Raw genomic sequence first — 24,510 nt, 5'->3', positions numbered from 1 at the left:
ATTTCTATATGCTAACAATTAGCAGAAGGGAAATTAAGAAAACAATCCCATTTACAATCACAACAGAAAGAATAAAATACCTAGAAATAAATTTAACTAAGGAGGTGAAAGACCTGTAACAATGAAAACTAAGACACTGTTGAAAGAAATTGAGAAGACACAAGTAAATGGAAAGATATTCCATGCTCACGAATTGAACGAATTAACATTGTTGGGACTTCCCTGGTGGCGCAGTAGTTAAGAATCCCCCTGCCAATGCAGGGGACATGGGTTCCCTGGTCTGGGAAGATCCTACATGCCGTGGAGCAGCTAAGCCCATGCACCAAAACTACTGAGCCCGTGCGCCACAACTACCGAAGACCTAGAGCCTGCATGTCGCAACTACTGAGCCCATGTGCTGCAACTACTGAAGCCCATGCACCTGGAGCCTATGCTCTGCAACAAGAGAAGCCACCAAAATGAGAAGCCCATGCACTGCAATGAAGAGTAGTCCCTGCTCACCACACCTAGAGAAAGCCCGCGTGCAGCAACAAAGACCCAGTGCAGACAAAAAAAAAAAAAAAAAAAGGAATTAACCTTGTTAAAATGTCAATATTACCTAAAGCAAGTTACAGGTTCAATGTAATCCCCTTCAAAATCTAAGGACATTTTTTTTTTACAGAAATAGGACAAAAAATTCTAAAATTTATATGGAAGCACAAAAAACCCTAATAGCCAAAGCAATCCTGAAAACAAAGAACAAAGGTGGAGGATCACAGTCCCTGATTTCAAATTATATTACAAAGCCAGCCATAATAATCAAAACAATATGGTATTAGGAGAAAATTACATAGATCAACAGAACAGAGAGCCCAGAAATAAACTCTCGTATGTATGGACAATTTATGACAAAGGAGCAAAGAACATACAATGAAGAAAGGACTCTAACATTGATGTTGGGGAAATTGGACAGCCACATGCAAAATAAATAAATTAGACCACTATCTTATACCATACACAAAAATTAACTCAAAATGGATTAAAGACTTGAGTGTTTAAGACCTGAAACCATAAAACTCCTAGAAGAAAACATAAGCAGTGTGCTCTATGGCATCAGTTTTAGCAGTATCTTTCTAGATATGTCTCCTTAGGCATACAACCATGGCGACAAAAGAAAAAATAAACAAATGAAAGTACATCAAACTAAAAACTTTTGCACATCAAAGGAATCCATAAACAAAATGAAAAGACAACCTACTGAATGGGAGGAGATATTTGCAAACAATATATCCAAAAATGGGTTAATATCCAAAATATAAAGAACTCAAACAACTCAACAAAAGCAACAGAAAACAACAACCTAGTTTAAAAATGGGCAGAATAGATATTTTTCTAAAGAAGATGTATAGATGGCCAGCAGACACGTGAAAAATGTTTGGCATCTCTAATTATTAGGGAAATACAAATCAAAATCACAGTGAGCTATTACCTTACATCTAGTACACTGGCTACTATCAAAAGGCAAGAAACAACAAGTGTTCATGAGGATGTGTGGGAAAGGGACCCTTCCTGCACTGTTGGTGGGGATGTAAAAGGGCAGGACCACTATGAAAACAGTATGGAGGTTCCTCAAAATATTAAGAATAGAACTACCATATGATCCAGCTATTCCACTTCTGGGTATTTAACCAAAGAATATGAAAGCACTAATTTGAAAAGATATATGTATCCCTATGTTCATTGCAGCATTATTTACAATAGCCAAGATATAGAAACAATCTAAGTACCCATCAATAGATGAGTAGATAAAAAGATGTGGCGTGTGTGTGTGTGTGTATACACACACACACACACATACCCACAATGGAATACTACTCAGCCATAAAAATGATTAAATCTTGCAATTTGCAACAACATGGGTAGATCTTGAGGTTATCACACTAAGTAAAATAAGTCAGACAGAGATAGACAAATACCATACAATTTCAACTCATATGTAGAATATAAGAAATACATCAAAATAAATTAACAAACCAAACCAAACAAAAACACAGATACAGAGTAGTGGTTACCAGAGGGGAAGGGGCAGTGTAGTGGTTACCAGAGGGGAAGGAGAGTGTAGCAGGGAGAATGGGTAAAGGGATCAACTGTATGGTGATGGATGGAAACTGAATTTTTGGTAGTGAGCACCCTGTAGTGTATACAGAAGTAGAAATACAATGTTGTATACATGAAATACATAATGGTATAAATCAATATTACCTCAATAAAAAATAAAGGAAAAAACCAAAATGTACTGTAAACATAGTATTCTCTCAAGACTTCTGAATCAACAGTGTTCAAATCCATGACTGAGATTAATGTCAAAAAGAACCAGTTCGTGATGAACCAGAATTTTAAATGTAATTTGAACAGTAAGACAAAGCAGTATTTTATACCTGACAAGGCTGTATTAGAACAACCGTCCTGAAAATAAAATGCCAACATTAAGATGCCACTTATAGACTTACCCCATATGTTTTCCTCCAGCTCTGTCTGCTAGCTTTTCTCCATAAAATTTCTTTCCCCATTAGCAGTTTTTTGTGAAATCTGCTCCTCTGACATGATGTCATATATCAATTTGTCCCTATTTTACAAATGCTCTATATTCTTGGCAGAAGAGCTGTCTTGAATAGCTACACATACCAAAGACATTCAGGACAGCCAGGTTCTTTAGAGTGGTGGGATGATGAAGGTTGGCAATGACATTCACAGTACATATAAAGCTTCAAGCATTGCTATTGGAGGAGAGAAGACAGTGTGCTGTAATTTCTCTTGAATTCAAATTGTACAGTTTTGATTTTTCAACAATTCACAGAATGAAATGACTAGAAAACGGCAGATTTTAAAATGATGCTCATGACTGTTTCTAAATCATGTTTAATGAGACTCAGAATAATTTTCCACAGAATCTTTAATAGCTCTCAACCACATTTCACTCTTCTTTACATATTTTCCCTCTTTTCAATAACTAGTTACATAAAAAATACATAATGGATATAAGGAAGGAGGGAAGGAAGGAAGGGAGAAAGGGAGGAAGGAAAGACGGAAGGAAAGAAGGAAGGAAGGGAAAATAACAGATTTGATTTCTATACTTCTCCATTGATTTCTTCATAAAAGAATAAAATATAAATAAGTGAAATATGTACTTTTTCTTAATTCCAAATCATAATCTCTGCAACACATGAGACTTTTAAAAGGATTTCCTGAATCCAAATCAATTTTAAATGGCATTTATAAGAGGAATTTTAACCAATACTCTACTTTTCAATTTCGTAAGTTTAAATTGGTACCTGGCCTCTGTGCCTTCCTATCTACACTTATTCAACCACCCATCCATCTATCTATCTATCCATCCATCCATTCATTCATTCATTCAACAGTAATCTTCAGGTACGGTCCAGTCCCAACTGTTATTTGATTATAAGACTTTCTGGTAGGAAGAAGCACATTATCACATTTCATATAAAAACAATGGGCTTTGTAGTCAGAATACTTAGACTGGAATTCCAGCTCAATTATATACTATCTTCAGGATCCTGAACTCTCACCTGGGGCCTGTATTCACCCCTATAGGGAGCATTTGAAAAAAAACATATAGAAGTGGTTTTGATCAAACTTGGACATTTAGTTCCAAGGAACCAGAGCTTCTAACTGGCTGCAATGTCCTCAAAATGAAGACCTGTTCGCCTAAAATGTTGATCATTGCCCTCAAGGGATTAAGAAATATGCTATCTTAATCAGTAACATGATAATAAAAATAATACCTACTTTATTGTAGGGATTTTGGGGAGAAATAAGAGATAATATATGTGAATGAATTTGAAAATCATAAGAAATTAGAATATTTTAGGTAATGAATTTATTTAAATGATATAATTTATTATTATTCAATATTAAGCACACTTGATTACGAGAAAACAATACCCATTTGGCTAGCCCTGATAAGGGTGGGGTGGAGCAAGGTATGTGTATACGTGGTTGGGGAGGGGAGGGAGACAAGGGGCATTATAAATATTTAATTATGTATATGTAATATATAATTATATAATATATATGTATTATGACAGTAAGGAGCCTAGGCCTTGTAGTTTCAAATAATAGGGCTTGTTTCATAGATAGTGGAACTGGATGACCATTTTGTTCCAGCCCACATAAATCTTGCACCATCAATATGATACTCTTTCTTTCTCTGTCCATGCTCTCTCTGTCCATCCTCCTCTTTCCTTCTTCCAGGTGACTTCATTATCTCTTCCATGTTTGCTTTCATGTGTTTGGCAGAACCCTGGTTTAGAGAATAGAAACAATGCACACACACACACACACACACACACACTCTCTCTCTCTCTCTCTCTCTCTCACACACACACACACACACACACACACACACACACTAAACAAACCAAGGATGAAACTATTTTTGAACATATTGAAAGTTCCTAAGCAGAAAAAATACATCTATTTATCCCAGCATAATTCAAGCTGATTTAACCAGCAAATACTTTTTCTGAGCAAGACCTATTAACACCTCACAAAATGACTGTAAGAAATTAACTTTTGGCAATGTTCTCATCTTGTGGCTTCTCCTTACTAGGGCTTTATCTTATGTATCATTTGAAAGGAAGCACTCAAAGAACTTTGGTAAATATTGCACTAAGTAACACAGATATACAATTACTCCAAAGTTCACCTTCACCTGGATATTTTAAGTTTCTTTGTAATCACGTTTTATACAACATGTTATATAATTTACATATATGTCCGAGGTTCAGAAACTACCCATTTCCCAGTATACTTCAAATAGGTCAGCCCAATTCAAGTCCAAAAGAATCTTTTAGGGTCATTCAAAATAAGAGAAACATTAAGCACACTTCAAAAAAAGAATGGGTTGAAACTACAGCTGACTATGATTAAATTAATCCCAGGTAATGGAATAATTACTATATTAAAAGTAGGTGTGAGGCAATTAGTTTCAAAGAAGTTGTTTTGAAAGTCAAAGTACTTACTTGACCGAAAGTTTCTTGCCCATCTCCTTAATATAACCAATTTAAATTACAAGGCTGGATTCCAACCACTGAGGGAAGGGAAAAGGGAAGGATTGGGCTTCTACAGCCACGTGAGTCCAAAGTCAGGCAGAGACAATGAGGAAGTAGCGAGTTTTGGCCTTGAACCTTTGAACAGAAAAGTACTGGACAAGCCAATAATCGGAAAACATTTCAAGTTCCAGCAAGAAATCATCAACCTGGCTCTGACTTCCCCTCCATCTCATGCTGGCCCGTGAAGTTTTTCTTTAATAAATTTATTTATTTATTTTTGGCTGCACTGGGTCTTCGCTGCTGCGCGCACACGGGCTTTCACTAGTTGCAGAGATTACTCTTTGTTGCAGTGTGCAGGCATCTCATTGTGGTGGCTTCTCTTTTTGCGGAGCACAGGCTCTAGGCACTCAGGCTCAGTAGTTTCGCCACATGGGCTTAGTTACTCCACGGCATGTGGGACCTTCCTGAACCAGGACTCGAACCGGCGTCTCCTGCATTGGCAGGCGGATTCTTAACCACTGCGCCACCAGGGAAGTCCCTTGGTCCGTGGAGCTCTGTTCCCTACATCCTGAGTGTTCAATTCTGATAAAGTGATTTTAAATATCCTCCAAGTTACATCCAAGGACTCTCTTCATCTGAGTGGTCCCAAATATTTCTCTCCACTTGTACCAGGGTCACGTCTAGCTCCACCCGAGGAGGTCTCCCGTGTTGGCTGACAGCATGTTGATTTCTTTAATCTGACGGTAAACATCTCCAGATCCGGGACTAACTTAGCTGGTTCTCATTTTAAGTTTAAAATTTTATTCTCTACATCACTCCTAAATCATTTTGAAAAGCTCACATAGCTTTCTCATTTCTCAGACTCCCCAGATCAAGTAGAGCGCTTATTGTGCCCAGTGGGTGCTGAGTAAACATTTGGTGAACGGACTCTTCTACTCCCAACATGACAGTGAGAGAAATCTACCGCTTCAGGCGCTATGCACAATACCTTCTGTAGCTGGAGGCACTTTATTAGAAAAGAGTTAATCGTAACTGCCTGTCCAGGGAAGGATGATTTAGCTGAGAAACTCAATTCAAATGAAAATGCTTTGTGGGAGAGGAAAAAACATAATTGATTGGGTGCACACTTGAAATCAATCATTTGCATAACGTTCTATTCTGCTGCTGTACACTTTAGTAGCCTCTAAAGTAAAAAAAATGATTGTTTTCCAAACTCTATACTCTCAGACAGCAGAGCCTTTAGAGAAGGATGTTTTAAGGCCTCAGAAACCAGAATATGCCTTCCCTGAAGGAGAAAAGGAAAGTGGAAAACTAGTACTTTATACCAAAGGTAAGATGATCCTCAAGAAGCTGAGACTGAAAACTTGGGGATTGAGAGCGTCACGACGAGAGCCAGGAGAATACATATTTCAAAAAGCAGAGGCAATGCCCTGCTGCACCGATAAATTCTTAAGAGAGTTTAACTTTGATCTTAAATGGAGCAAAACCAGAAGGTACCGTTTTCCGTGGGACGGGGAACAGACAAAGTTACGGGTTTCAGCCTAAGCTTCAAACAATGATTTTTAGAGGAAGAACAGGCCCTGAAAACCAGCCCACAGGGGACAGAATCGATTACCCCCTGGAAGCACCCCAAATGCTGGCAGCACCATGGTGGGAGCTGTAAACTGATGGTGTAGGGCCAGAAGCTTGAAGAAGCTTGTTTCTTGGTGGGGGAAGTCCCTCCTTTCATGGTGTAAGTCACCAGAGGAGAAAGACAGAGAGAGACCTAGAGAAATTTGGAGGTTAAGCCTAGCCTCAGTGTCTCCAAAGGGCAGAAATCACATATCCAGACCACATGCACACACACTTCATAAAACTGTTAGAGGGGAATGAGATGAAGTCCTTGGAGATCACCTGAGCAGTGGGCAATTCCAAGAAGCAAGTATGGCGCCTAGAGTGAGTGGGACGATTCTTTACCACCTGAAAAGCAGGGAAAAGAAGAAAACCAAGAAGAGGCAACATTAACTCCAAAAACTGTCTTGAAATAAAGATGTGAGACCAATTTCCTTTTACCATCCTGGCCAACAAGACTTAGCTTTTGTTTGCTCAGGCCAGTGGGGATTGGAGAATACTTACTAAAATCAGGAAAGACCAGCCAGTGACAAGGAGAAAATGAATGAAGACACCGTGTGACTGGACCCAGCATCCTCAATATTTGCCCAGAACACCTTGCAGTCACCTCCTGCCTGGCCACCCCGTTCATCTCACTCCACCATTTTGCAAATTCTACCCTGTTTCAGTACAGGAGTTTTACCTTCCACCCAGAGTTTCTGCTTAAAGCCCAGAGTTTTAAGATACAGAAGCATGCACAAAAGACAGGGGTTTTCTTCCCCTTTCAAGATGAGGAAATAAAACAAATAGTATGAACAAAAGGAACCCAAAGGAATTTAGGAGTTTTAAAAAGAAAATCACAAACATTTTTATTCGTCTATTTTCTGCTCTAGAGTTTAATTTCTGGGCCCCATTCTTAGCACTGAGAGTACGAACTCTCCAAGCTCCTGTGTCTTCATCCATAAAAATTTGTATTTATAGGAAAATATTTTCTAAACGTTTTTTAAACTGCAGAATTGCTAAGACAACTCAGTGAAATATGTAAAAGCAACTAGTTGACTTCGCATTAAACATTAGGGTTTTTTTTCTTTTCTTTATCCCCAGATAGGGTTGCCAGATAAAAACACAAGATGCTCAGTTAAATTTGAATTTCAGGTAAACAACAAATAATTTCCTAGTATAAGTAAATCTCTAATGTTGCATGTTTTTTTATTGCTAAATCTGGCAACCTTACCCTTGAGAAAACAGAAACAAAGAACACGGCCAGCATGGGAGGATAGAAACGAAACCGGCCCAATACTTGAGAATTTCTAACCCCAGCTGCTCCACACACTGTGTATAGCTTGCAAAACGTTTTTAGCCTCAGTGTATCTTTGCAACCTGTGTGCCAAAATGACGGTCATTAAAAATCTCCTTCTAAAACCAAAGTGACATATACCTATAACAACCATTGAATATTAATAAACCCTCTCAACTCCTCGAGTAATGAAAATAAATATTTGGATATGTAACATTAAAGCAAATCTCACAAAAACCTTTGTTGCAATAGGTTACCAATGCAATAGATCACCACACTGGGAGACTAAAATGTGAGTTAGGACACAGCCAAGCAAAGGCATGGAAGAAAAATAAGTAGAGCTTTGATGAATTTTTAGAATGAGAAAATTTTGGAGAAGTTTATTTAACTTTGACATATACGTAAGTTTGTGTTTTACCATTTAGTAATTTTGGAGTTGACATAATGATAGAGGTACCACCATCTTTTCAGCCTCTGTAAAGGTTTTAATACAGTCCTGAACGCTAAGGGGCTGGTTGAGGGCTGGGACATTTTAAAGGACCTGCCTGGGGGAGAAACAAGTGGTAATGAATGGGTCCAGGAGAGCATAAAAGAAGAGATGGTCTAGAGACCGGCCAGAAAAAGTCCTCATGGAACAGAGTTAGAAGAGGATTCACACCATGTCTTGAAATCATTGGTTGAGGAAAGCATCAGCTTCAAAGGAAAGTGTGTGACACGTGTCCAAATACAAAGAATCAACCTGGTAATTAAAGGGGAGAAAGGAGGCTTTGCCTTGGTACCATATGGTTAAAATCATGGTAGAGCAAAAACTGTTCTTTGATAAGACAATAGCCCATGACCGTCAGCTTATAGTGATTCTGAAGTGAAATGTAATTTCCACGAATAACATGTTTCCATCCATAAAAATTCAAGCAAACATCTACAAAGATGAATAAAGATCTGTCCTCAGTGGGCATTCTTCAGGTAGAAAAGAATAAACATGTGATGGCCTTAGAGTGAGATGAAGGGGACAAGAGCACCATGAATGAAGGATTTCCTGAGACGTGATAGAGAGAATAGCACAGAAAAGGACACGTGAGCAGAGACTTCACGGAAGGAAAGTGGGAGGCTCCCATGCAGGCAGTAGCATTCTAGAAAAAGAGAGTGGAAAGCCAAAAGCATGAAAGCCTGAAATAGAAGGTGAGTTTCAGAAGTAGAGAAGCTCCAGAGAAGGGGTAGAGGCAGAGAGGGAAGGGTAACTAAGAAACAGTCATAAGGGGCTTTGTAGAGATTTTATCCTGTTGGAAATAAGGAGCCATTAACAACATCAAGATTAAGAGTAACTGTTGAAAAATATGTAAATGGCTAATACAGTACTTAAGAAAAAGAAAATGTGTCAAACCAGATTCTGAGAATATTCTTGCCCTCTCTGTCAAAATAGAATGAAGAGATAAAATGGGAAGTGGATATGTCCCTACTCAGCAATAATCCTTTCCAAAGAGCAGAAGTTCTTTGAGGGAAATAATGAGATTTTCTCTTTTCTGTATAGAAGCAATACATGTTCATTGTGAAAAATCAAATTGCGCAAATGTATACACCGGAAGTTAAAGTCCTGTTCATGTCTCCTAATGAATTTTACTTCTTTGAGTTTTTTGTTTGTTGATTACTTGGGTTTTGTTATTTATAAACACTATAAGAAGAAACAGTGTCATGTGCATGCATGCTCTTAAAAGTATTACCTTCTTATGTATAAGAAGTTGAGTTGCTGGATCGAAGTGGATACGTGCTACAAACTTTGATGACTAATGCAAAATCGCTTTCCAAAAAGGATGCACTAAGTTAGTTATCACCAACATCCTAGGAGAGTGTCTGGTCCTCCATATCTTTTCCAACACTGAGTAGTATCAGCTTTTTTTAATTCACAAAGACAAGTTCTCATTCTCTCATAAATGAGGCTAATCACTCAGACCAGAACCTTACTCAATAAACATCTATTGAATGACTGATACTTTTAAGTACCAAGAATTTTCAGTGTATATAGAGATGAATAAGTTATCCTCTCACCCTGGAAAACTCCCAGACTAGAAAGAGCAAATGTGGACAAGCAAGTATCTTCAACGCATGGAGAAATATAGTAAGTAGCCTGATAATGTAAATGAAATTCTTCTGGCCATGCTACTCAGGGAAGACTTCGTGGACAAAGCAGCCTTTCATCTTTTTCCTAAAAGCTGGCCAAGATTTTTTTTTTAACAAAGTGAGTGCTCAGAATCTCCTAGGCATAGTGAAGAGTATAAACTGAAAGTGCGGGGCAGGCAAGCTCAGTGTATGTGTGCACAGCAGGAAGAAGTTTCCTGGGATTGGGATGTGTTAAAGACTGATCCTGGGCTTCCTGTTAACAAGAAAGCACTGGAAAAAGCAACCTGAGTGTCTGACTCCCCTTTGTGTGGCCCTTCACCACTCATATTACATCACTCATTTCTTTTGCTTCACTAAAACTCATAGATGCTTTAAAACTCACACTGTTCTTATAAGGACCAATTTTCTTTTTGTGCGACCATGACATAATTTGTGTCTACACAGAAATAGTGGAAAGGGTATCTTGTGCATTAGTTATGGGGAAATAAAGCCATATTTATGACTTTAGTCTAAGCATATTCAACATATTATTCAACACACAGTCAGTATATTTTAAGTACTTAATGACCCAGTAGGACAGTGCATTGATTTACTGAGTCACATATCAATCTTCATACCACATGCCAACTCTGTTAACTGAATTACTCAAGATCTTCTTTTTCCAGCTCTCACCTACTCTCCTTGCATATTTACTGGGTTTAAAAGGAGAGTTCTTTTCCAAAAAGAGTAATGGTTTCTACTTGAAGTATAACCCAAGCCAAAGAATTCTTTTTCAAGAAAGTTTGGTGAAGCTGCTAAGTATTACTACATTGACCCACACTGTTATCATCATCGTATTGATCTATTCTGCAAAATCCACTTTTTCTAGTGAATTGTTTCGTCTCCTGACCCTTCCCCAGGTTAGTTCTTGATTTGGGGTTTGCCAAAGAGAACTTAATCTTGAAGAAAGTATTAATTCTGGAAGAAATTATGTCTCTTCTAATGTACTTGGGCAATTATTTCCCATTCGCTTAACAAATGATTGTCTCAGATAAGAGAATAGAGTAGCTTGAGAAATCACAGCCCAGAGCTCTGCTGGCTTTATTTAATTTGCCGTGCAGAAGACTTAAACCACTGGCTTTAAATCAAACTTTCAAGAGAGTTAAGCTTCACAACCTACTTAACAATAGCTTCATAAGTTAACATAAGTACTTTTAAGCAAAGCAGGTGAATATAGTTCCATCAGCTAGCTCCCCTAAATTATAGAGAGGTATGTTTTTCTATGGTTCACCTGGGTGTGGCTTTCATGTCAATCCTCCAGCAAATAAACAAACAAGTGCCCAGTGATTTGACAAAAACTAGCATCCTTGTCCACTCCTATTCATCTCATCTCCCAACTTTGCAATCCCCATGTACTTGGGGCCAGGCTTGATGTCACGAATGGGTGGCTCATTCGGGGATGATATTGTTGTCAATCTGGCTGTGGCATGACGTGTGCTTTATTAATATTTAGTGTTTACTCTGTCGTTCCATTCCTTTCCTTCTGTACGTAGCACTCTCATTTGTTTCATCCTTCTTTGTGTTCTACCCACATGTGTTCCATTTATTTTATCTGGTTTAAACATGCCATATAGGTTGGTAGCTTCACTATTGGTACTTAACACAGCCTATGAGTTTCATCTGTTCCCTTTGTTTTCCATATGAAAGAATGCGAAATTCTGAAATGTTACAGTGAACACATAATGAATTGCATAAACTGCAATTATTCTTCCAAATTTACTAATCAAATCAATGATCCTGGAATGAGTAAAGAGAATCCAGGGGTTATATTAATTGAGTTCCTCTGACATAAAAAGAAACACTGAGATGTTAGGAGAAGTGTTTCCCTGTAAAGATGGAGTTGGACTAGATGATCTCTAGATTCTTCGACGATTATACTGTATGTTCATATCATCTAGTTTGTACAGTGGAATAAAAATATGTCTCATAAATCTATTTAAGTGAAGCATTAGGAAATTATATAACTGCTGTTTATTCAGGTTTGTTCAATTTTGAAAAGAAAAAAAGATTAAGCGAAGGAATTCTGGAAGCCAAGGAATTCTGGAAGCCATAGACGCCACTTCTATTTATCAACGTAAGGGGAAGGTGCCTTCTCCATAACTAAAACATTTCTGGAATCACATAATTATCTGTCAAATACCAGAAGGCACTCTAATGTCTCAGAAATACTTTAATTCTATAGTAAAAAAAAAATTAAATTGCCCTTTCAATGGTCCATGCACTAATTTTAAATAATTTCATTTGCTGGGGTTATGTTGTTGCCTTTTGTGATATTATTTTTAAAGTTTGATCAAATACTTCAATAAGCATGTCATCATTAAACACCAAAGTATTTAATACTTTGTACTTTTTAAGTGTTTGTACTTCCAAGTCTTTGATTATTTAATTATACATGGATACAATTAAACAACTATTATTTTAATAGCTACAACTACAACACCACCACCAAACATACTCCTTGAAATTGTTACATGGAGTCCTAGACTTTATCTACTGATATAAACTTCTTATTTCCTTCTCATCTTCCAAAAGATGGAAGAAAATGATATCTTTTGAGAAAGGCACAAATTGAACTAGAAATTCTGGGCAGAACCATGGAACTTTAGGTCTGTTTTTCTTATCAGATTTCAGATTTTTTGCTTAGCACTTTCTAACTGACATGTCAGCAAGATGCCTAAACTCCCCAAGGGACTCTGTAATGTCCCTTTCTTCCAACTTTTGCCTTCCTTTTTCTTGCTTCCCCAAATGTACTTGCCTCATGTCTCACTCTATATAAGTGACTGTATAATGAGATATACTAATTTGGTTCTGAGGTTGAATGTAATTCAAGCCAAGGTGCTGAAGCTGATGACAATTTAATGTTTCTTATCTCTCATTCCTGAAATGTTATTTTGACATTACTCCTCAGGGAATGAGTGAAAGGAATGAGTAATATCAAGAATAAAACATGCTAGAAAAGACAACACTGATTTTTTTTTTTTTGTAAAATGGCTTTTGACATTACTTAAGTCAGAAATTGGAAGTAGACCCCTTGCTCTGCCTCTGAATAAGGACATTGGCTCAAGAGCACAGACCTGCTCATCTGACAAGGGCTCTAATGTCCAATCAGCTGTGCATTTGGTCTACTTGCTAGAAGCCAATTGTACTCAGGCTAAGTTTTGTGGCTTCTTAATGGATTTTTGTTAATCTCACCCTCTTTATTTTCCTCAGATGGCTTTCCCAACCTGGCTCAGTCAGAAAAAGCCAAGACCAGACAATGGAGCAGAGACCCATGAAAATACCTATAAAACAACCTAGAACAGTCTAGTCTCTGTTCATATTTCTTTTTATAATGGGAATAACGATGCTTTTCATAGTTCAATGCTGTTGTTATAGGGAGAAAAATAACATAAATTTTTTTACTCCAAAATACCAAAGAACACATGCAAGAAATTATTCATTTTATTTTAAATTATACTTGCTATTAACACTGCTATCAAGCAAAATACAGGGATAAAACCCTGAGTTTAAACTAAGCTTTAAAAAAAATTCAATTACTCTCACTTTGAAGCTACCCTAACAGAAAAGAATTAGTCCCTTTTCTGGATTTATGCTGATTTGAGATTGTGCAATTATTTTGGCTCTGCCTTTACACACTCAGGCACTTGACAAACTGAAAATCTGTTCGGTTTTTCCTTTAGGGAAGCTTTGTTTTAAAACACAAAATCCCTGACTTTCTCATATGGCTACTCATTAGGTTTATTCCATTATATCTAACTTTCTAAAACCAAGTCTGCGTTTGTATATTCCATCTACGGTCCCAATAGTATGTACATTTACACTTAGCATCATACCCTAAACAGATGCCTAGGATTATAACCTGGATAGTTTCTGAGGATAACATTCAATCACTGTTCACCACCACTATTCAAAAATCACCAGGATGTTATCCAATAGGAATAATATAGGTCAAATATGAAGCTATCAATTTATCCACGTATATACTTATTTTTAATGACATAAACACAGTAATCCTATAAGGGTAAATAGTGAATTTTTATCCTGGAATATCTGTCACTAAAATGTGGCTAAGATACCAGAAAAAAAACTTCTACTTAAGACTTTGCATTGCTACAATACACCATTTTACAACATTGCTACAATACACCATTTTACAACTTTAAGTAAGTACTTCACACGGTTGCCAGTAGTGACTAGGGTAAAACAGAAAACCATTCCATTTTACTTCCAGCATAGAGAGAGAGGAACAAATATGCAATATTCCATATGCTAGAGAGAGACAATGGACAGAATATCAGAACAGAAATGTAACTTTCATTCTTATAAACCAGAAGTTCCAGAGCTAGTGTAAGTGCTAAAAACTCTGAGATAGGAAACTAATAAATTCTATATGATTAGCAACTGTTATAAACTCTGTTTCTCAAGATAATTGCTTGCTTGTCTAATTGGCCATCTACCAACTGACAGCCTTCAAACTTTATCATGGCCTTGTGGCCTCATCTGTTCTCTCTCCTAACAAACTTCTCTTGGACTTTTCTTTCTACAAATTCTACTCAGACCATTTACCCTTATTCCGTAAGAGCTTCATTAGGTCAGACTTGCTACAGCACTTAATGTGAGATTGGTTTGGGGCGACTGCGATCCAGTCTTGCTGAAGAAAGTTGAAAACCCTTTGCTTAACAATTTCTGTCTTGTATGAGAACAGGGGTTTATTTTGAGGCAAGTTTGTCAAAATAAAGAACTACTGGACCTAGACAGGACGGCCAAGAAGGTCTCAGGAGCAGGCAAAATGAGCAAGTCCAACAGACAAGAAATCGGCACTTGAGACAGTCAGTGCTAGGTGGCAAACGGAGTCTTGGAAAAAGGCAGAAGGCAGCAAGGAGAGACGGAGAGACAATGGCAGGAGGACACAGAACTTAAGGTCCAGCATCTCCTGAGCAGGGCTCAGATTCCAGTTCAAGAAGAAATGGGGGCTTCCCTGGTGGCGCAGCGGTTGAGAATCCATCTGCCGATGCAGGGGCACGGATTCGTGCCCCGTTCCGGGAAGATCCCACATGCCGCGGAGCGGCTGGGCCCATGAGCCGTGGCCGCTGAGCCTGCGTGCCCAGAGCCTGTGCTCCGCAATGAGAGAGGCCACGACAGTGAGAGGCCCGTGCACCGCAAAAAAAAAAAAAAAAAAAGAAGAAGAAATGGGGTACTGAGAATGAACTCAAGGAAAGGACCATCCTGTGAGGGTTAAGACAGGACACTGTCAATGGAAAAAGGTGGTTCAGTCACAAGATCAAGCTCTGTCACAGGATGTCACAGAAAATTGCATTTTCTGTTATCCAACTCAGAAAATGCAACTAGAAAAACACCATTAACAGAGCCTTCACGTTAACAATGTCCCTCAGAGTTCCTTGAGTACAAACGTTTATTAAACTGAATTTCCATGGCCAGGTTTTTTTCCAGAGGCCAGGGCAAGGATCTATGACTCAAACCATGGATACGGAGAACTATATCCATTCTTACACTGGGGTGGCAAATGTATAGCACTGGGCTCTCTCTCACCTCTCCCAGCTACGGCACATTGCTACACCATCACTTCACAGTGGTCTTATCCTAGGAGCTCAGGAGGAGTAACAGACATTTCACAAGACAGTACTCTAGGAATTCACCGCCAATAGGTTGGCGTTGGCTCCAGATGAAACCTATATTCCCACACAGGACTCCTTACCTGTAAAGCGTTGCCAGGAAATGCAGACCAGGACTCCAAGGTGCTTTCCTCAAAGACTTTATCATTCTTACCTCTTACCGATGAGTGAAGGCATATCAGCCTGGTTCTAAATATTAGTGTAGCTTGCTTATTAATTTTTGTTGCCTGATTCTAGGCTCATACCTTTAAAAAAATCTCTTTAGCATCTTACCTTCTCTGTCAACACTATGAGTCAAAACTCACGGTCACTTCCTTTATTCCTTTATAAAATAGGCATTATAAGTTGAATGTGTTCCCCACCCCCAAAAAACTATGTTTAAGTCCTAACCCCCTGTACCTCAAAATGTGGCCGTCTTTGGAAGTAAGGTTTTTACAGAGTCAATCAAATTAAAATGAAGTCACTAGGATAACCCTTGATCCAATATGATCTGTGTCTTCATAAAAAGGGGAAATTTGGACACAGAGACATACACACACAAGGAAGCATGCCATGTGAAGATGCAGACAAAGATCAGGTGATACACCTACAAGCCTAGGAACGCGGAAAATGACCGGCAAACAACAAGAAGCCAGGAGAGGAACGCGGAACAGATTTTTCCTCACAGCCCTGAGGAGGAACCAACCCTGCAAACACCTTGACCTTAAACTGCTAGCCTCCAGAATTGTGAGATAATAATTTGTTATATTAAGTCACCCAGTTTGTAGTACATCATTATGACGGCTCTAGAAAACTAACACAGGAGACCCAGGTTTGCGAGTACCCCAGGCAGGGACTAACATTGAATCTTATTTTCTCCAAAGCACAAAAGGACATTTCCTTTCCAGCAATGTCACCAAACGATAAGACATTCAGAGATGGTCACTTACCTGGCATGGTGACAAAGATAATTTCAAAATTCTTAACGCGTTTCCGTAGAACCGCTCTAGGAAACGTCCAAGTCCTGGTCAACGTTAAGCCCAACAGAGCTTACATAGATTCTCCTTAACTAAGCTCCGTGGCCTCACACCAAGCATCACAGGCATCACCTGGAGGGCTTGTTAAACTCTATCCCTGGGCCCCGCCCTCAAGTTTCAAGTTTCAAGTTTCAGTAGGTCTGGGACTGGAATGTCTTTTTATCACATAATGAAGGCAGAGGAGGAACTTCAGGGGGAGCAACTTTTAATTTCTGTTTCCACATAGGATAAATAGCCGTCCCTAATTCATTATTAAAAGAGAGAGACAAACCTTAGTGCCAATACAACTGAGCAGTCATCTGGGCTACTGCTGGCCTCTTTCACGTCTTCGTGTGAACATAAGATAGGAACACCCTCTTTGGTGAGCAGTTTGGTCAAGGGCAGCCAGGACAGCCATTATCAGAGGGTGTAAGTTTGTAGCGTCCTGAGTGAGGTGGTGGGAAGACAAGGAGAGAATCCAGCATCCAGAATGAAGCCGATGAACCAGGGTCAGTCTGAACCGACAGGTGGGGGCTAATAATAATCAGAGTCCTAGACCAAGCAGGCTCACCAGCTGGAGGCAGTCACACCCTAGCCTGGTGGTTAAGGGTTCTGAAATCAGACAAACCTGAACTTGAATCCAGTGCGTGAACTCCGTTAACTAAGCTCTCAAGACTCAGTTTCCTCATCTTTAAAACGGAGACAATGTTATCTATATTAAAAGGATATTATGCATTGTGCTCCGCAGCGGGAGAGGCCACAACAGTGAGAGGCCCGTGTACCTCATAAAAAAAAAATAAATAAATAAATAAATTAAATTAAATTAAAAAAAGATATTATGAGTTAAATTCTATAATGTGTGTTATGGGTCAGACTTGTCCGCATCCCCTCCCTGGCCTGGCTCCCGTCACCTCCTTCTCTCCTGCGCTACCGCACCCACTTCAGACACAGCCCAGAACCACAACTAGGATAACATCTAGCAGTATCAGAGAAGTCCAGCAGAAGGTGACACTTCTAAGAGGATATACTTTCCCACAAGAACGGTCCCAACCCTGTCTACCAGCTCAGTGGACACTATGGAGAGTTCACACCTTAGCCAAGACAGAAACTCATGCTGGTCTGTAGCTGTCGTTAGAATTTTAAACTATTAATTGCAGATGAGTAGGTAAACACTAACATACCTGGGGTAAGGAAAAAGGAATAGCTAGCAAGATGAAACAATGGAAAAGAAGTATTAAGGATAATTCAAAAGACCTGGTTTTTTTTCATATTCTTGCTTTTAAATAAGCATTTTCTCTTGCATCCTTTATCCCGACTTAAATTGGCAGCAGATAAGGTAGGTAGGGACTTAAAATCAGGCAGGTAGTGAGTTAAGAGAATGAAAAGGCAGGTGATGCTTCAAAGGATTGTTCTTAGCTCTTTCTCCAATTAACTTGAAAAGCACAGGATAACCCATTTAGAGTAAATGAAGATAATGAATAGGGGGAAAATAACTTCGCTAAAGATATAGATCAGAAGTGTGGGAACTAAAATATAAAGCAGGTCTGTGTGACTCCTGTGTGTGCTCCATCGCACCCATCCAAGAACACTGACTGGCTGAAGAGCCGGGACTCACCCAAGGGCCACCGAGAGCCATGACGATGCAAATCATGCAGAAGAGAAACTGAGAGATGGGCCAGAGGCGAGGACGAAGATCATCAGGCCTCCAGCGCAAAGTGACAACTCTAAGAGAACAAAAGACATTGACGAAAGTGTTATGATCCTAGAATGAAAGAGTACCACGCGATGCTGAGTATTGCATTATTCCCACAGGGCCTTATAATTTGAACACAAGCAACTTCACCCAGAGGGGATGTTTCCCAAGCATTCCTGAAAGCCCTCCATTCTCATTTCTCTAAGTGGTAAGTCTTTTGAAAACAGAATTTGTGTCCCCCTTTGTGTACCTTGGCCACCTTGTGGACAAACTGGCCCATTCTGTCCTCCTTTATGAGGACGTTATTGACTTGGCTGTAAACGACCCATGGGTGATAGCCTGCTGTCCGCCCGGATGCACAGTTAAGCTGGTGTGGATAACACACAGTGTGAAGAACATCAACATGGTTTTGCTATTAATGTATAAATTTGGTGATGGTAGTATTCTAAGAGGCAAGAAGGGTTTTAAGCATTGAATTTAAATCACATATACATAAAACATCCCAGTCTAATTCTGGAAATATTGCCAATCTAAAACAGGTCATTCTGGATAAAGGGTCTTTTATTATAGATTTTGAATAATCATTTCTTGAAATGATATCATTGATATCATTATTCTCTAGTGCCAGCATAGTACCCTATTACAGCCACTTTACACTGGGCTTGTGATGAGCATTTCTCTCTACTGGTTCCCTAATATGCATCACCCAACTCTTTTCTACTTTTCATTTTGGTATAATGAAAAGAATTCAACATTTGTACATAGGAGTGCAAGGTTTGATTTCTAGTTGTGTCATTTACTAACTCAGGCAAATTGCTTAGCTTCTTTGCAAGACAGTATTAAATATGACTATCTTTATTACTAAGTATTAGTGAGGATCTGAGATAATGTATATAAGATAGTAAAGCTCCATATTAATAACTTATGAGCTATATTTCAATGTCTTTCTTAAGTACCCAAATCTCAGTAAAACATTACTGAACTACATCAGTCCATATTTATCTCACACACGTCTCGTCTTCTGTGACAAAATCTATTAATCATACTGGTTATTTTCTGTTAAAGCCACCTACTTTCTCATTGCCCCTCTGATCCTTTCTTATAAGCATGTATATTAGAGGCTACCCGAGAAAATGGTATCTAGACTCCCTTTATAACGACAGCAATTCTAGATAAAGAGTAGACATTCAAATACTCATGGAACAGCAACAAAATATGAAATTCTACATCTGAATTTAATGGTAATAAAACAGAGATGCAGTAAATTCAAATAGAAAAAAGTGAAATAGATAAAGGAACAAATATAAGACCATTTTCATGGCTGGTTTCGATGTTCCACCTGCTCTTGGTTGAGGTAACAAAGCAGTGCCGGAGAGACTGGAACGGATATGTACGAAACTGCTGGTACTTTCTTTCATAATAACTTTGAAATCATTCAAACAGGAGACATAAATGTCATCAGTGGTGCAATGATATGATTTTTATCATAAGTATTGACTGGGAGAAAGTAAATGAAATATATTTTTAATTAAACAATTTTGCTATTAAAATGGGGGAATTTTACGGGAAGAGGATTTTTTTTGAAACGGTTCCAGGATCCTCTAAGAGCTTCATCTGGAATTGAACTGATTCTTTCTGGGGCTTTCAATAGCTATGACTGTAAAAAAGGATTTCTACCTGTAGCCCTGAGCCTCAGTGCAGGTGAAATAATGGTTCCTGCGTTTAAGGGCTGCCTTGTTCCCTCTTAAAACCACTCATGCCGTAGCTCAGGGAAAATGGGACTTCCTGGAGTGCCTGGTGTCAGGAGCGTCTTCTCCCCTGGCTACACCCTCTCGTCAGACTCCTAGAAAATTAGCCATTACCTTCATTTGTTACTTTACAGTGATCAACCTTCTGAGGACAGCTTTAATGAGCTCCCAACCTGAAATATTCCACATGGTCATGCTCCACTAGCATTTATAACAGCCAGACTGCAAGAGGTACAGTGCTGTTGGGAGAAATAATATAGCCCAAAGAGGAAAATTAATATTGTGTACTGAGAAAAATAAGTACTGTACCAAGAAAAATGAGTGAAACCATGGTAAAATAATGTTTCAGTAAATTCGGCACTACATTTTCTATCCAGACAAAAATAATGTTATGAGTTTAAAAAATCAATTAAAGAACTCTGAATAAAATTGAAGTGCCATATCCAATCACTACTTAATTTTTCATTAGTTTCTTTTGCCTTATATTACTTTTAAATTAGTTTAGCCTATTGTGTGAGAATCCTAGATATCAATGTTTAAAAAATGCATTAGTGGGCTTCCCTGGTGGCGCAGTGGTTAAGAATCCGCCTGCCAATGTAGGGGACACGGGTTCGAGCCCTGGTCTGGGAAGATCCCACATGCCGCGGAGCACCTAAGCCCGTGTGCCACAACTACTGAGCCTGCGCTCTAGAGCCCGTGAGCTGCAACTACTGAGCCCGCGTGCCTAGGGCCCGTGCTCTGCAACAAGAGAAGGCATCACAATGGGAAGCTCACCCACTGCAACAAAGAGTAGCCCCCACTCACTGCAGCTAGAGAAAGCTTGCGAGCAGCAACGAAGACCCAATGCAGCCAAAAAAAAAAAAAAAAAAAAGGAACCCCCCCCCCCAAAAGAAATAATTTTTTTTAAAAAGGCATCGGCACCTCCTAGAGTAATGAAAATAAAAATAAACAAATTGGACCTAATTAAACTTAAAATCTTCTGCACAGCATAGGAAACCATCAACAAAACAAAAAGACAACCCACAGAATGGGAGAAAATATTTGCAAATGATGCGACCAACCGACAAGGGTTTAATCTCCAAAATATACAAACAGCTCATGTAGCTCTAGGTCAAAAAACAACAAACAAACAACCCAATAAAAAATGCAAATACACTGATGAGACTTGGCAGACTGTTAATCATACATATCCTAGTATGAATTGATTTAACCAAGATGTTTTCCTTCTAACACCAACCTATAAGTCGGTGTTGAAGGGGGTGGTGATGCCCAGCTGATAGACCAAAAAGAAATATTTGAGATCCTTTGGTACTTAGGTAACAAGCAGTTTGATGTGAAAAAATGAAGCGTGAGGTTGGAAAGGCTAGAGGGCAGCATGAGGTCCCTGCACTTCTGGAGGGTCAGGGCGGGCACAGAGATGGAAGAAACAAACATGGAGTCAAAATTCCATACCAAGAAGGAAATACATATTCCAGAAACATCAAACATTAGTGTAGGTTCAGTAATTTTTACAAATATTTATTTCTTATATTTGTTAATAAATCCTTTGTTTTTTCATCGTATATGCCTCATTGGAAAGCTTTTAACAATGTTAGGTTAGAAAGTCAGTATAAGCTAAAACTTTGCAGAGGTGCAATAAAAGGAACCCAATTAGGGCTTCCCTGGTGGCTCAGTGGTTGAGAGTCTGCCTGCCGATGCAGGGGACGCGGGTTCGTGCCCCGGTCCGGTCCGGGAGGATCCCACATGCCACGGAGTGGCTGGGCCCGTGAGCCATGGCCGCTGAGCCTGCGCGTCCGGAGCCTGTGCTCCGCAACGGGAGAGGCCACAACAGTGAGAGGCCCGCATACCGCAAAAAAAAAAAAAAAACCCAATTAGAAAGCCAGAGTTGCAGGGACCGTATTTTCCAAACCAAAAGTACACAGATAAAATCTGATAGCTTTGTAACTAAGAGAACAATCGAGGAATCCAGCTCCTGGCTAAAAACCTGTTTGATCTTTCAGGCCCGACCGCAGGCACTTAGCAAGGCTTTACTGGCAGATCTTTCCACTCCTCCCCTGTAACTAGGCTGATCCGCCTGACTCCCCACTGTACTTGGGGGAAATGGAACTGGGGAATTTCTCTGGTTTAGCTTCTTAGAGCTTATACTATTTGCAGTGAGTGATTAAAGCCTTGGCTGTTAATATCGCTTTGGCTTCTTTTCTTAATCGCTAATGCAGCACCTGGGAGCTCAGCTTTCTCCAGCTCAACTGAGCTCCTGACAGCAAGAGAGAAAATTTGAATTCATAACTGCCCGTGAAAATCCAATCCCTCTTATTGCCCTGCCTAAGCTTTACAACACAATAACAACGCATGACTGGCTCGAGAGTGCTAAAATTCCCCCAAAGTTACTTTTTTCCCAGTAAGTCAGATATTTCATGAGTATCAACCTACACTCACAACCAGAAGCACATTTCTATACCCTTCTGTTATTAAACGGAACTTCTTTCATTGATTTTCTTCTCTGACCCGATGATAAATACCTTCTCCATAGGTTTTAGCTGGGAGTATATTTCAGCCCTAAGTCAGGGCCTGTATGGAATGAAGGTTTTATATACTATGGGCCTGATACAAAGCTAAAAAGGGCTAAGACCCTTAAACTCATAGGATTTAACTTTGGCCTGGTTTGGCGATTAGGACTGAGGTGATTAGGAATACAGCGGGGGCATGCTGTATTGTTGGTTTATTTTTTTAACTTCATGCAGTTCCCACTGAACTCTCTTCTACCACCATCCCAAGCCTGCCCCCCTCCTGTGCCCCCCATCCCCAAACTTGCCCTGTTGAGCTCTGGGAATCCTGACTCTGCCATCTTCCTTCTCCCCTGAATCTACTTCCTATACCAATATCATGTTGACTGATGGAATATAGGGGGAGTAATGGTATGTGACTTTCAAGGTAAGGTCATGAATGACATTGCAGCTTCCACCTTATTCTCTTCTATCTGGGCCTTTAACTGCTATACCGTGCGGATGCTCAAGCATCCCTGTGGAGGGTCCATGAGGCAGGGAACTGAGGCCTCCTACAACAAGCCAGAAAGCAACTGAGGGCTCTTGTCCAGAGCCCTGGGGGTGACCTGTCTTGGCAATCCCCCAGGCCTAGCCAAAGCTTCAGATGACTGCCTGTTGCCTGAAACTTAGTGAAAATTTTCAAGACAGAACCACCCAGCTAAGCCACACCCAAACTCCTGAAGCCCACGAACTGTGTGAGATAATAAATATTTATTATTCTTTTAAGGTGCTAAATTTTGGGGAAAATCTGTTAAGCAGCAACATACTGCTATATACCCATGTATAAAATAATATGTTCCTCTTAGTCTGAATCGTAAACTCTGATGATTAATTAATATCATTCCTTTCAATAAACCATTTAACTCAGCCCCGGCAATATCTTTAGAAGCCACTTTATTAGGGGGTATTTGCTCATTGCAGAAGCCTACTGTGATTTGAACAAAATCAGAGGTAATTTTATAATCCCACGCCTTTAGTTTTTCTAAAGTTTTGTTTTTACACCTATTGTATTTTTATAGCTTTCCTGAAAAATTATAACTAACAATTTGCTACTTTCATGAGAAATGTTCATTCCATCCAGAATTTCACACCTTTAAATACTGACCTCTATTTGCATTTTTCATGATATAATTAGTGCATTGTCATTGCATCCTCGTAAATCTTTTATAAAGTTGACAGTTTTCAAATAAGCAGCTATTAGCAAAATGAATGTTTTTCTCACATTGTTTTTAACAATTTATTCTTACTTTGGGGGAACAAAGAGGTAAACGAATTGACTTTTATGCTTTCAATAAATTCTTTGTGCCATAAGATCTTTTTGATATCTCTAATGTCAATTCTACCTTCCGGTAACACTGTGATTTTCTTTCAAATTCTAATATGTAACCCAAGCTTGCTTTTTGCCAAAAGCTAAAACCTGTCAACAGCAGCAATAATAATAACTAACATTTTCTGGGCCTAAGTGCCGGGCACGGCGCTATGTGCTTCTGATCTTTTATTTCATTTACTCTTCACAACAATCCCGTGAGGTAGGTACTGTATTAGCATTCCCATTTAGAAGCACAAGAAAGAGTGTTTTAAGAAGGGAAGGGGGCTTCCCTGGTGGCGCGGTGATTGAGAGTCCGCCTGCCGATGCAGGGGACGCGGGTTCGTGCCCCGGTCCGGGAAGATCCCACATGCCACAGAGCGGCTGGGCCCGTGAGCCATGGCCGCTGAGCCTGCGCGTCCGGGGCCTGTGCTCCGCAACGCGAGAGGCCACAACAGTGAGAGGCCCGCGTACGGCAAAAAAAAAAAAAAAAGCAA

This window comes from Neophocaena asiaeorientalis, unplaced genomic scaffold, assembly GCF_003031525.2.
Source record: "Neophocaena asiaeorientalis asiaeorientalis breed wild unplaced genomic scaffold, Neophocaena_asiaeorientalis_V1.1 scaffold124, whole genome shotgun sequence".
Classification (NCBI taxonomy): domain Eukaryota; kingdom Metazoa; phylum Chordata; class Mammalia; order Artiodactyla; family Phocoenidae; genus Neophocaena; species Neophocaena asiaeorientalis.
The sequence above is the reverse complement of the archived record's forward strand: the minus strand, read 5'-3'. Positions refer to the sequence as shown.